The following is a 15307-nucleotide window of genomic DNA, read 5'->3' on the forward strand; positions in this document are numbered from 1 at the left end:
CACCAGTGGCACTCGTGCACCACACATGGGCCTGCAGGGCTGCAGAGAAATGCAGAGTAGTTAGCACATGTGTGAATAAGGTTACTGCTCTGCTCTTTCCGGAGCATGCAGAGGTTACAGGAAGACACAGTACACTTGTCGGTGCTCAGCACATCCTGCAAAAGTCTTGACCAGTCATGGAAAATACATTTTAAATGTGTTTTATTGCTTGTCACAAAATACAGCCTGCTCGTCCATCTCTGCCACATTACCTTTGTGGACACATTTAATTCAATTATAGCTAGGCCTGGATTTTTCCATTCCAATACCCACTTGTAGGGTTCCGCTTGAGGTGTGCACAAAATATTTTCTTCTCGAGGGTAAGGTGAAAATGAGGTTCATTGGGATGACTAAAGAACTGGTTCATAGGTAGGGAAGTTAAAAAGTAGGAAAACCAGAATTCACACATTGCCTCCACCAGACAAATATTTAAAGCAGAATTGATTTAACAAAAATTCATTTTCTTTAATCATGGCTTTTTAAGCAATGTTTGTACTTACTAAGGCTCACTTCACTACTGCTTCCGGCCCAGTCGCCCCTCTCCTGCCTCAGGTGCTCTCCGTGTGTTTCCGTACCTGGCTTGTGGGGCACAGTGGCAAACGAGGCCAAGGTTTGAGCTTAATTCCTTAACACTGATGTAATGCATGGGGGTGATGGATCATCACTTCACGATCCATGCCAATCCAAACACTGTGAAATGCATTACGCCTTTTACGAGACTTCATCTGGATGGATTTTTCCCCCTCGGCTAGGAAAAAAAAGGTCTCAATGCATTCTTAACTTCCCTGCTTTATTTGCGGAAGAAAGACGGTCTTTTAAGAAGTGACTCGTGCCATTAGGCTTTTCCGAGAGCACCATGCACTATGTTTTCCACTTTGCTTGGTAACAGGGGACTCCACAGATCTTGCGTCATCTTGACCTCCTGGCAGCCCCTCGTCATCCACTGGAGAAGAGAGATGTTGTTGTTTTATCCGGACTCTGTGGCCTACAATGGGAAATGAGACTGTTGCTGCCAGTTTGGCAAGTGTGTCAACTTTTTTTGTGTGTGAGCCAGACACTTCAGAACAGTCCACAGGATGCACCTTGGGATAAAGTGATTGCACTTGCTCTCTCACTGTAGTTAGCAGAACCAAGATCATTTCCCAACAAACCTGACTCTGACCCTTTGTTTGTTTCACTTATTTTCTAACATCTCTTGACTGTTGTTGGGCAGTTGTTGAGTTTGAGCATTCCCAGACATTTGCCATGAAAACCTTCCAGACTTCTGATGAATGGTGATGGTTCAGAGGCTTATCGAAAAAAGGGGTCATTGAATTCAGTTTCACAATATCAGATGGTCAGCAGGCAAAAAAATCCTCCTCTTTTACATCAGATCACGGGACTCCCTCAGGGAGCTATGTTTACCCTGAAATGTGGCGTAAAAGCTCAAGCCTTGACTTAAATCATAGCCGCACAGATAATCTTGAAAGCTCCAGCAAGCTCATGTGTCGGCTCAGTTCCTTGTACGCTGGATTTATTAGCCCCTCTGCAACAGAGGAGAAAATAGTTTCACAATTAAAGAGAAGAACACAATATACCCTTGTCCATCATAAGTTTACACTCTTCACCTTCCAGAGGCATAGTGTACAGCAGTGAAACAATGACTGGACAGTGTAACTTCTTTAACTCAAGGACCACCTGAAGTATATTTCAATCAGAAATCTACAGCATTAGGCCCTCTTCCATGAGAACAACAACTGAAAAAATCTCCTTCAAGAGGTTTGCTTGATGTCCTCCCAGCTTCTGCGTAGTCATTAATGTCTAAGTTATCCCCCTTGGCTCCGGGCCGGGGTTCTGGGAAAATGAACGCCACGTAGATGGGAATCCCTCCATCTGGACTGGCAAGGTTTTCACTAGTCGGGGAGCAGGGAGTCTCGGGCCAGAAGCAGCTGGGGCGATACATGGCGCTCCAGGGCTTGGCTGTTTGCTCCGACCATGTCAACGGCAGCACTGCAGATCTATCAGCTGGAGAGAGGGAGGAGGAGGAGGGAGAGGGGCAAAGAAAGACTGAGGGGACAGGGTTGGGGAGGAATGAAGAAAGCACACAGAGAGACATGTGAGCAGACATTCTGGTGAAAGGACTGAGGGAGGATGTGGCCAGACAATACAAGAAACAAAACACTAATCTTTTGTCAACCACAGATGTGTCTGATGAAGCAAGTCAAAACACAATGATGCCAGCCAAACAGCTTCCACTCGAAGATGATTTGTTTTCCATTGTGTCTCTTGAAATGTGACTGCATGTAGTAGACTTTAAAGCTTCAACAATCCAGTTATTAATGTTTCATTACCTGCAGTGTCATTGGCCTCATAAACCCTTTGCACCTGTGGTGAATTAGCGTTCTTGTTCTGTCAAGCAGGGTCACAAATTAATGTAAATGCGTATACTCATGGGGTAATTTGGGTAAAAGGGTAGGAACATTAATGAAACGTGAGTAATAGAGTTCAGGAATGGCATCTTGCCACGACTTGATCTCCTCACCTCCCTCAGCACAATAGATGAGGGAGGAGACAGAAGCTGCAAATGTCACTCCTGATAGCATCATACTTCAGGTGGATCTGGCCAGATCAGGGCCAGAGCCGTGCCGTATCAGGGCCAGATCTGTATCAGAGTCGGCATTACGGACACGTCGTCCAGGCTAGATGAATTGAGTGAGCAGGTGGAGAACATACTGTAGGTGTTGAATTAATTTAGACAGTTTTGAGCTCCTGATATTCAGTCACAAAAAACTCTGTACTGCTTGCCTGTGGTACTCTTTTTATTTACCAGTGGAGAATTGGGTTCAGTTATTCCTCACATACCAAATACAAGACAATGTATGTGTCAAGATCTTAATGAAGTTCCAGATTGCTTTACGTTTCACAGATGTGCAAGCCTAGTCTTAAAATCTGTCTAGGCATACTTTTACTCAAAATAATAGCTTGTCGTTAAGCCAATACAAGGTAAGTTTTAGTATGTTTCTATTAACCATACAGGCAATGCTAAAACTTCTGTGATGTTTTGATGGTGTATGGTTGATCTAATCCTTGATTTCAGCCCTGCTACACCAGGGAGTTCAGCTAAGCCTCAACACTGATGCTGTTATAACCATTTGTCTTGCTCTGACTTTGACAGATGCATTTTCACAGATGCTTTCAACAATGTAACAGTGGCTTTGCCTTGAAATCCAGTGGTGTAAAACTCACAATTAATCATCATTACTCACTTTGCCATTAGATAAATAAAGTCTTGTAGTACTCTCTATTTTGAAATACAAAAAAAGGATGTTTTGTATCTTGATGGTCTTAATTGAAATCATGTGTTTTTTTAACATTGTCTGAATTATGAATCCACATCTGTGAGTCCAGGTGTCAATGACAACCATCTGCCACAATGTCATTCAAACAAACTCTCCCACAAGCCTCCGAGTGACAGCCTTACCTTGGGATTCAGGGATGGATGAAGACACAAATACAATAACCAAATAAGAGCAAGAAGAGATGAGCAGGCTTTTTTATACGATTAATCCTGGAATTGTTTATTGCATAATAAAGTTGCATACTTCACGTGAACATATCGATAATCAGACTTAATGGGGTCACATAGGACCCCACAGGAAGCCTACAGGTTTTTTTTTTGTCTAGGATCAGACCGCCATGGCGTTTTTCCATGCCTTTACACCTGGAAGCCCAGCTGATGGTTGCATCATTGACACTCACCGCCAGTGACACGTATCTTCTCACGCTGTAAGCTCAGACAGATATATCGCCCTGGACGCCTCCAACAACTGCACCCCCTGTCTCGTAAATAGCTCCTGCTGACAAAGTTGTGCCTGAGGGAGCTTCAGGAATTTGGCCATGTGCGCTGGCATGTTATATCAAACTGTAAGGCTCTCTCCTCGGGTGCCAGGTTTCAAGCTGTCTTGAGCAAAGTCGCGGAGGCATACCTTTGCATGCTCCGAGAGTCTGAAGACTGGCTGGCACTGGCATAAGGCCCTGGTTTACCTTGGCCTCCTTCTCTGCTCCCACATGTACAATAACTTCTGACACTGCCTAGACTTCTCATCTCTCGACCGCCACTGCTTAGTGACCCATGCGGATTGTGCATTACAGAGTTTCGAAATTATTATAGTTGGATTAAGACCAGCAATATCAAACAACAGCATTCTCTAGTACTGTCAATAAAACGTTTCTCCTATGGTTCAGAGAACAATGCTTATACTGTGTAGACCATTACATGGGTGCGTTTAAGGAATTAAGTTATGGTTTTTGTCATAAATGTATTCTCTTAAAATTACTTAACTTTTACATTTCTGTGACTATTACGTAAATGCGGCCAGGTGAGATTTTTTCTTCAGTCGTTATGTTGAGAGGCACTGTAAAACGACTGCTTGAGGGTGGTATGTAAAATTTTCTCTCTTTTTGTCCCTGTTTTGATGAGTGCCCTCAGGGAAGGGAGTTGTAATAGCACCCATTTGCGAGATTTTCTTGTCCTCGACAGCCAAGCTGGAGCGCATGAAGAGGAACAGACTGAATAAATGAACACAGAAAGGACCACAAATCTGACTGCAAGCACAGCTCTGTCAAAACATGCTATTGTACAACCATCAATTTTTGGGGATTACTAAACAATAACTGTTATCTGTGTTTAAAATAGTTTTCATCAAATATCCTAGCCTAATATAGGTAAGGTTATGCTCAGTGCAGTGAGGGTATTCATATCTCATGAAATACGGACGTACACTTTCGCCCTTTTTTTGCCATTTTCAAAACAGGCAGCTATTTTGAGATAATAATGTCTGTGGCTTTTAAGAATGCCTTCTAACTTCAGCAGGACAACCTCAAGCAATGTGTCTTAGAGAACTGAGACATCCTTTTAGACAGTGGCCCTTGGGGACAACAGCCAGACTCCTTTACCTTACATGGCCCCTCAGTCTTATCCACCCCAGAGCGCAGCTAATTTAATAAGTACCCAAAACTCTCTGTCTCTGTCCTGCTCAGTAAACATGAACCAGTTATTGTCCCCCAACCTCCCTCTCATGAAGTGTTTATGTGCAATATAAACAACACTGACATGGTTACATTAGAAGGCATCTTAAAAAGATACTGGCTGTCACTTAACCATGTCTTCTGTCCGTGTAAGTACTCTAACCAAAAATTGAAAAATAAAAAGTAATTCGCAATTTTGCAGTTTATTCCTGAGTTTGTCTTCTAGTATTGTCTTCAGTATCACATAATGTGTCAAACACAGTTACAAGTTGTTGCTGGCCCAGAAGGTAAAATGATGCTGCCATTAAAAAATTCCACTGGATGCGTTGTGCCATGATAAACCTACCAGCCTGGGCACAGCTCAACCCTTAGTTTGCATATACACTACAGACCCTTGCCTAAACTGAACTTGGAGAGCATCTAACCTTTTCTCCTTTTGTTCTTAATCAACAGCAGTAAGCCTCTTGTCAGAATACGGGAAGGAGGCCAATTTCCATTGCGTGCAGGCGATCATGTAGTGTTTATCGAGGTTACTTTTTCTTCTTGTTTTTCTTCTTTTACCTTTTTTTAATAACTTTTGGTTGGCAATGTCATCGCTACATTTTTTGCCGTCAATCAGCCGTCGTAAGTGTAATTGGTTAATCTTAATTACATTTCAAAGACTCATTCATAATGGCGTATAGAAGCTCTTCACCCAATTAAAAATATAAAAAGCCATAAGATGACACTACAACAGCCTTCAACATGTTTTCCCATTGCAATATGGCAAAGGGGAATGGATACATGAAAATAGCTATTCGACTTAAAAAAAAACAGTTGGGTCAAGCATTAAGAAGTTGAAGAAATTCAAAACTATCATGAACCACTATCATAGGCCACAAGATTATTTTGTCAGCAGACACAGTGAGAAGATGGTGAGAGACGTAAAACAATCCGTAAAGATTCAGATTTTCGCAGCATTTTGGGGTCACCATGTCTCTAAATCCACAACCACTGTTTGTAAGGTATACCAGAAAGAAGCCTCCCCTACATTTATGTCACGAGCCAATGGACCTTTAACTTGGACAGGTCGATGTGGTCAGATGAGACATAAATTGTGCTCTTTGACTTCAAACCCTCAAAGTGGGTTTGGCACAGAAATAAAGAAGGTTCAGAAAAAAGGACCTCATTCCAAGCATTAGAAATGATGCTGTGGTGCTATTTCTCGTCCAAAGGCCCTGGCCGTATTGTTCACTTACATGGTATTATAGATTCCACTGGTACCATGTGATTTTAAGATCTGGCAGCCTCTACCAAGAAACTAAAACTAGTTATGGTTGGACCTTCCAGCAGGACAGCAAATCCACTCAAAAATGGTTAAATGAACATAAATCAAGCTTTTGCCATGGGCATCCCAGTCCTATGACCTAAATCCAACTGAAAACCTGTGGGCTGAGCTCAAGAAAATAGTGCACAAGAGAAGACCAAAGACTCTGCAAGAATTACGTAAAAATGTCCTGCTTGATTTTCATAAAACTTGGTGGAAAGGTTAAGCATTTGCTAAGGAAGAACCTATACAATTTTGGAGCAGAAACTAAACTGGGGCCACTACTTATTTTTCATTTTCACTAACATTGTGAGATAGGACATTTGGCTTAGTCTGAGTGCCTTTCTAATTGATTTTTCCTATAGGCTTGTCCTTACATGTCTTGGTGTTAGTTTGTTTATGTTTTTTAAAGTAGCCATTGGTTATAGCTGTTTACAACCATAGCTTCTAACCGCAACCATTCCAAAACACACAAGAGGGGCACACAAGGCAACTCTGGAAGACATTTATGTCAGTTCAGGGCCTTATCCGTCCATTCAGTGGGCTGTTATCCTGGAGCCTGTGCTCTCCTAGTTAAACGAGACACCAAGTGAGTTTTATAAAGCACTGTGGTGGGCAGTGCACCGGCAGTAATACAGGGTTCAATAAGGACATTGTTCTACTTAGGCTTAATTACACAACCTATTAGCATTAAAGGTAGAATTAAATGTCTGGCCTGTACAGAAATACCTCCAGCATCGACATGTGCATAGCTAGCTTTCACTTCAAAGGTGGTCTCAAATGTCTTACAGCAAGCCTGGGAAAGAGATGCAACTGTATCTGTTTAGCATCAGCACTGAAGACTGCTCTTCATTAAAGCTGCCATTGCTTACTCTTCCAAAAAGTATTTGTATACTTTCTTCATACCTCTTTGTGAAGTTGTGAAACTTTAACTTTGTCTGCAGCAATTTGGTGATGTGTGCCAGTAATTATCATACAGTTTGTGTCCTGTAATGCATGTTGGCATCTTACAGCATATATTTTGATAAGCTATGATGCTCGTAAATTATTTACCTTGCCAGACACTAGACAATACTGTGCAACACATTGTCCAACATCTGCATGCTGTGTAATTACACTGTCAACATTTGCTTTATTGTTTATTCATGTGGGGGTATCTAACTTTGAAGCTGCTTTTAAGTTTGATCAAACACAGTGAACCATAGCAACAAAAGCAATTGATTGAAGCCCGTTCAAAATATTTTCCTGTACATTGCACCGTGTCTGTAGATTTCATCAATTTTCAGTGTAATTTGAACTGACGACTGCTACTGGTAATTGGACAAAGGGTGCATTATCAAACGCAGGAGGGCATGTCTGAGCTACTACAGCTATGGGCTATCAGTTTCCTTTGCCACCTGGCTGTATGATGTTTGAAAGGCTCAGCCCCTTGGCGGGGAGGTTGTGTTTGGATCCCGCCACTATCAAACTCCCACCTTCACCGGAGAAACAAGGTAGAAGAAGGTAATCAGGTTCCTCGCTCCACAGTGTTCAGCTCAGCCAAGGAACAGGGAAAGAGGGGAAAAAAGACACCTTATTTCAGTCTGAGAGGTTTTTTTTCAGTCAGTAAAATGTTGATCCTGCAAGCCATTGCTCTCGCCCCCTTTCCTGAGAAAGAAATCTACACGCTTCACGTGGAATCCGCGTTCCTTTAGGTCAAGGGTAAATCAATCTGTACCGAAGAAAAGAAAATCTCAGCAACCTTTTTACAGTTTCCTGAATCAATGTGGAAAATAGATGTAATATGGAACTTGCTCCGGGACTGTTGACTCCGCTGAGGTTTAGACGCATAGTTTGGATGACGCTAATTTCGAGTAGCAGGACATCGGGGCCTTTGCCAGATATGCTGTAGTGCAGTATATGCTGCTCACTGGGGCAAAGACGGCCACAACACAAATAATGTTAACGGTCTCTTCCTCCATTCGCTGCAGAGTAGGGGTTTATTTCTCTGGGAAGAGTACTCAAACTGGAAAAACGCAAGACGTAATGGCAGATTGCTCAAGTTTGTTATTTCATAATTGCCATGGTTAAAAGAATATCATGCAGTGTCTAGCAACAGATCATAAAATTCTAACCTGGGACTTGGAGAAAAAATAAACTCACCATTTTAAGCTTTCTTTCTGTAGGAATATGCATAATTCATAATGGACTAAATGATCTCTGTTTAAATGATGTATTATTGCTTGTTCCAAGGGAGTGTTATATTGGAGCACAAAATAAACAATGGAAGCATTTTACTCATGAGGTGAGTAAATCAAATGTGCCCTACATCATTCATAACTTGAATACTTAATTCAGCACGGATAAATAGTCAATGATTGCCAAGCTGAATTATAACAGTACAGTAGATACTGGCCACTGACCAGGAGCCTCAACCGTTACAGATTCACCCCGGGAGCTATTTTGATAGCGTCAGTATAAGTGTTTTCGATTTCCAATTGAACCATTTCCATCTGGCAAAGTTATGGTCTTGTTAAAGGAAACCCCATTTTTTTTCAGGGTTCCAGAGAGACGGGGGAAGCCATGTGAGGTCTAGACTGATTGGAAAGATTGCTCACACGCATATGCCAGCCATGTGGATATCACCGTTTCATTTTTAATCCCCTTTTCTCCCAATTTTGCCTCTGGCCAAACCTTAATCAGTGTAAGTCCTGACACGACTAAACGTTTTTATAAACCTTTGTGGGGGTGAACAGCTAACTACAAGTAATTCCTCAGAAAGTCGTACGGGTTAGTCACCTCTACTTTTCACATTTTAGATAGAATCATGGGCTTGTAACAACACTTAATTAGAAGTGATAAGCTAGGGAATGTCTTAGTCATAGCCTTGAGCACCCATGTCTGGTGATGTGGAGTGATGGTGGAAAGGTTAACCCAGTCCTAAAGTGCTTTAAACAGGCGGCTATTTCTGTGCTTTAAAGGGCAACTTACTGAATCAGGAGGAAAGTTATGGAGGCAAACTTCATGGAAGTATGATATAGTAGCAGGAGAAGGACCCACCATATTTATTCCACCGTTCTAAAGATCCTCCAAGGCCAAAGGGAGAATCAGCTTTCTCCCATGGAATTCTGCAGCCTGTGCATCCTGTAAATGCTGCAAAGGATTACTGGAGTATGAGGGTAAACAACTAAAAAAAAAGCCTGTCTGGGTTTTTTCCCACTGGTCCTAAGGGACCCTTTTGTCTCTGTACTCCCTGAGATGACTCTGAGACACATACACACACAGAGCAGACTCTTTGGCATAACATGTGTCCCAACATTCCCACAGTCTCTGCTACTTTCAAGTTTCCTTTCATTGGCTGATCATTTTATTCTAACTATTAATATGAATGACAGTCATTTGCCAGATTGTATTCAGATGTTTGTCATTTATCTCAAATCAAAGGAGTCACAGCACTACCAACGACTCAATACAACATTAATAATTTAATTGAAAACTTAAGTCATACTGCAATTGAATTAAAAGGACAAATGTGATACTATAAATCGGGGTGGGCAATTCATTTCCCCAATGGGCCACATGAGATAGTGGGACTGTTGTGGAGGGCCGGACGGACCAATAGGCTGAACTCAATTCAGCATGAGAAATGAGCATGTTTTTGCAGTATTAAAGGTGTGCCCAGGCGACCAATACACATGGCAAACACACACACACAGACACATGAGAGCAAGCTTGCAATGCAATAGTAAGTGAATTGTAATATTAATTTTTATCATTTAACGTTTGATTCCTAATTTACCATTGACCTCTGAGGGCCGGTCAGGGACAGCCAAGGGGCCGCAAATGGCCCTGGGGCCGCACTTTGCTCAGCTCTGCTATAAATGAAGGTAACTAAAATTATATGCCCTTTATTGTACCTTCTTGGACAGTAATATGGCCATATGATATTAGTGAGGCCAGCCATGCCATGACTGACTACTATAGACCTGTATGCACAAACACACTCTCTGTCACATGCACACATAAATTACATTAATGGATGCCATATCCCAAACACACATTTGGAAGTTGAGACTGTTCATTCAGATTCCTTTAGGATGAATGCATCTCTACTTGTCACCGGCTTGTTCCTGTCCCTTTTTCCAGGTACACTTTTTCCAGAATTGGTACGAACAACAACAAATAAAATTGTAAACACACTGAGTGCAAATTTGTAATGACATCTGCTTAGGAAATGCTCAAAATGTCAAAAACACAGCTGTTTTGTCTTCAGAATATCGGTCCCAGGACAGGGACTCAACCATGACCCGATCACTCACCCGACAGCCTCCAAGCTTTAACATCTAACTTTAATCGAGTTGGATGGTAGCAATAAAATTTGCCTGATATTTTCTTTTATGTATGACATCTGAAATCAGTGTTAGATGGTAACAGAAATGTGTCTGTGTCCTAACACTGCCCTCTTTAGGTTAATAATTGCAGTGACAAAACAAAGCTCCATTCCGCCTCTATGCTCTGGGTAACTAAAGGTTTTCAGGTCGTTCTTCTAACTTGTATTAGTAAGCAAGCTTGACTTGTTAATGGACATAGTAGACACTTAAGTGAAAAGACACTTAAGTTGAAAAGTTACGTTTGTCATTTACCAGACACTTACAGTATAGGCAGAATACAATTTTATGGATGTGTGTTCCCCAGCGATCAAATAAATCAAAGAAATTCATATTGTGAGCACATTTCTTTCCCAGTTGGGAGACAAGAATACAAATTAATACAAAATATATCAATTCATTAACAGTTATTGAAATCTGGGTCAAATTTAAGTATTTCTCATGTTGCCAATTTGATGTGATGAATGATGTGTTTCCCAATGAACGTATTTGAAACTAAATGTAAGTTTTTCTGAATGTTGTTTGATCCCTTCCACGAGTTCATCTTAGCACAGGAAAGATGACAGTTCATTAATGAGGTGTCTTGAGGCTTCATGCTCATTCCATTACAGTCCCGTTTCACTGGTCATCACGGGTATGTCAGTTTCCTGGACGCAGAATCAAACGGGCCACATCTTTTAAATAATCTGTTACAACCACAGAGATAACTTTACAAGGCAAGATGGTGAAGTCTCCCACGCCATGATACAAACACAAGCACTGCTGCCATGGAGAGAGTTGCTATGGAAGTTTACTTTATTGATTCCAATCCAAACGTGACGAGTACAGAAATTAGCAAACAGGTGGGAGAGTTTTACTTCTGGGAAAATGAAGCAAGAGTGACTATTAAAGTCTCCATGACGAATCATGGGGAACCCTTTCGTTGTCAGTATAAGTCAGTGAGATGGTCTGGATATGCTTTAATGCACTCAAAAGATCATGTGTCTATCAACCGACTGTCTTGTTTTGGAGTTTTACATTGTGGAAATAACACCAGCAGACTTGGAAATGAAGATCATTTAGAACACCAGTCATGTTAGACCACATGAAAAACTGACCCAGTTAATGGTGGGAGTTGGTTAATATGTTGGTGGGGCGTGTGATGCATTACAGTTCATCTTGCAGTTGTCCCCATATGAGCTGATTCTGGAAAGGTCCGTTGGATTCATGCAAATATCAAAACCAGATCCATTCAATAATCCACTGCAGCCTGAAAATGTCTTTATATGTTTGTCTCACACTTATGCAATCACGTCACATATATATCGTGGTTCAAGGTGTTAAAGGTTACTTGTGGGGTCACCCCCTGGCAATCCAGGCCAAATCCCATATGGTCTGCATTTCCTCAGCTTGGAGAAACCACTCTGTTGTGTGACATTTTTTCACACTTCTCTTCTGATCCCCAGTCACTAGGAAGTGGCAGGTCAACAGACATATAGACGGCGTGACTAAAGCCATTTCAGATTTCTCCACTGCAAACCCAATATCCTTCACCCTTGTCCTTCCACCCCATTGACCTCTGAAAGGTTGTATGACCTCTGTGAAGTGGCTTGACAGTGATGTCACCTTTGAAGATCGGGAGATAGCAAACTGTTTATTTTGTGTGAAGTGTGTCTGGTTTTAATCGTCACGCTGTCAAGTTAACAGTCCTTTGTTCATGGTCATTTGGCTTAGCAGAATAGCTGGGAGGTGACATGACACTAATGTTTATGTCCTTGTTTATTTCTTTGCCTTGCCATACTTGAGGTAAAAATACACATTCATATAAAACCATAAAACATAAACATTTTCTACATTAAATGTTAGAGTTGTCCATTGTTAGGCAACCAGGCAAACATGTGTAAACACATTCATTAGAGAACACTGTAAAACTCCCACCTTCTCACTGATCCTTCAATGAACTGATAAATCTTCTCAGTCTAGTCCTCGGGGGTGTCATTCAGATTTAACAGTGTTTGCATCCTACAAAAACGACGTCATACTGGAAGCAAACCAGAATGGAACATACACAGTTTTCTTTTTCATTTTGCACAGTTCAGTTTTCCCATGGTGCTCTGCTTTCCCTAACATAACGCAGTACCTTTCTATCTTTTTGAAAAAACAACATGGAGGCTCCAGTGTTGGTTCTCTCAGTGGGGCTCTGAGGCAATGGTTAAAGCAAAACAACAGATCACTGGAGAGTACTTAGACGGGTTAGCCTATCTTCCCCCCCCCCCCCCCCCCCCCCCCCCCCAGAAAAAATGTACAAGCACTTAGAAACAGGAACAACCCTTATAAGCAGAATGTTCCTCATACCTCCTGTTTTGACATTGTCATTATAGATAGCAAACACAAGAGGGCAATGGTTGCAATATAGTGAGTTGACTGTGCTGAACTGTACAAATACTTACACTTTTAACTTTTAACGCTTTTAACTTTAACTTTTAAATAAAGTATTTACGTACCATGCAGAACAAGGATCTGTAATTTGTCCGCATGTTGTTTTTGCTGTTTTATAACAGACGACACTGACATACAAGCTTCTAGACTTCAGGACAAACTCATTCCTTGCAGGTTCTGATTAGTTTAAGCCTCATATATTATTCTAATTTTACTGCACCATGTGTAGTCTGATATCATCTGACTCACCAGTTAAAAAGTGAACTAATGCACTGTATGCATGTCAACATTTAAGTGGAGCAGGAACAGTCTTAAAATAATTGCATGGCTTTTAGTTCTTTCCGGAAAGGGAAGTTTGACCTTTGTGTTAATCTTAGTAGCAGCGCAGTTTATAACCATAAATATGCAGGCTGATCATAACCATCTGAAGTGCACGGTTTGGAGGAGGTCTTCCAAGTTGAAAGCATTAAAATAAATGAAAAACACAAACGGAGCACCAGTAAAAGGGGGACATGCCTACAAACAGAACATTTATGGCACAGCTATTTGGTTCTAGGTTTGCCTGATTTGGTATCTTGAAGCTTTTGGCCACATAACTGTCAATGTATTTTCTATTCTTTTTAACTCTTTTTGAGTTAAATCCATGTTACATCAATGTTGCTCATATTGAATGTAGGAAATGTGTTCTTCAAGGCAACATCAGAATCAGAATCAGAATCAGATTTTATTGGCCAAGTTAGTTTGCACATACAAGGAATTTGTCTTGGTGCAGTGGCTCCTGTGCTTACACATAATACTCAAAATATAAAACGCAACACAACACAAAACAAAACAATACAGCAGTGCAAAACAAAACAATACAACAGTGCTATGGTCAACAGTCCAAGAAATCTAAAAAAGTATCAGGAGTATATAATCGTAGAGGAAGTACCGAAGACCGTACAAATAAACAAAAACATAAAAAGCACAAGAGAGCGCAACACCGTGTCAGCCATCTGCGGCGCCATCTTGGGTCAATATATGGGTGCAGAAACAGCCACAATCACACCCACAGTCTCACAGGCAACTCTAAGACACGCCATCTAAGACACGCTCATATTGATTGTAAGAAATGTGTTCTTCAAGGCAACATCATGGGTGCAGAAACAGCCACAATCACACCCACAGGCAACTCTAATACACGCCATCATGTTACCAGAGACACTCTAACAATATGTTGAAATGTCTTTGTAGCTTTTCTTTTTTTTTGAGAATAATGATTGTGATACTCAACTCTTCCAGTGCACACGCAGTGAACATATATCTGCTTTTGATTCGTCGGCCTGGAGCCCATCAGAGTTTTTACTCTTTACAGCTGGCTAAAGTTTTTAGTCAGCATTGGGCTCTCTGCTTCCAGGTGCGCAATAGCAGAGCACATTCCATGGCAGGAGCTGAGCTCAGGCATTTTCACCAGGGAAGCGCTCAAGCTTGGCTACGTCCATTATGCAGGGCCTCTCTAGCAGAATTTAAATCAAAAACTCACTGGCCTTGTGTCTAGTGGAAAGGCTTAAATGTTAATTTGCCTTGCATCATCTCACCTTGATTTGTGTTCTTGAGTCATGGTTTAAGGCGGAATGATGTATACCAAACGATTATACTTTTCTCTACTGTGCTAAAATTCTGGATGTGGACAGAGGAGTTTTTCCCACACAAATAACAGGATTCAGTTATTTGCTTCAGTGTTTTTGTTGTGATAGAGCATCTTAGAGCTTAAAGGCACCCAGTGCAACTTTATATAAACATTCAATGAAAAATAAACATTCAATTTCTAGTCTTTTTTACACGTAGTAAGTTTCAATAACTCCATACCATTACATATCGACATTCAAGGAGCAAAGATGAGACGTCGTTGTGTGGTGAGAACTGATAGAAAATCGTAAACAACAACAATCACCGGTGGGGAGAGGCCATTTTTCTATTGACTTGAATCCTGCTTTATTTATTGTGGGCTCCGATAAATAAAGAAAATGGCGGCGATTGTTGTTGATATCGATTTTTTTTCTATCAGTTCTCACCACACAACGACGTCTCATCTTTGCTCCTGGAATGTCGATATGTAATGGTATGGAGTAATTGAAACTTACTACGTGTAAAAAAGACTAGAAATTGAATGTTTATTTTTAAGCCTCGA

The sequence above is a fragment of the Sprattus sprattus genome, assembly GCF_963457725.1.
Source record: "Sprattus sprattus genome assembly, chromosome: 9".
In the NCBI taxonomy this organism is placed as follows: Eukaryota; Metazoa; Chordata; class Actinopteri; order Clupeiformes; family Clupeidae; genus Sprattus; species Sprattus sprattus.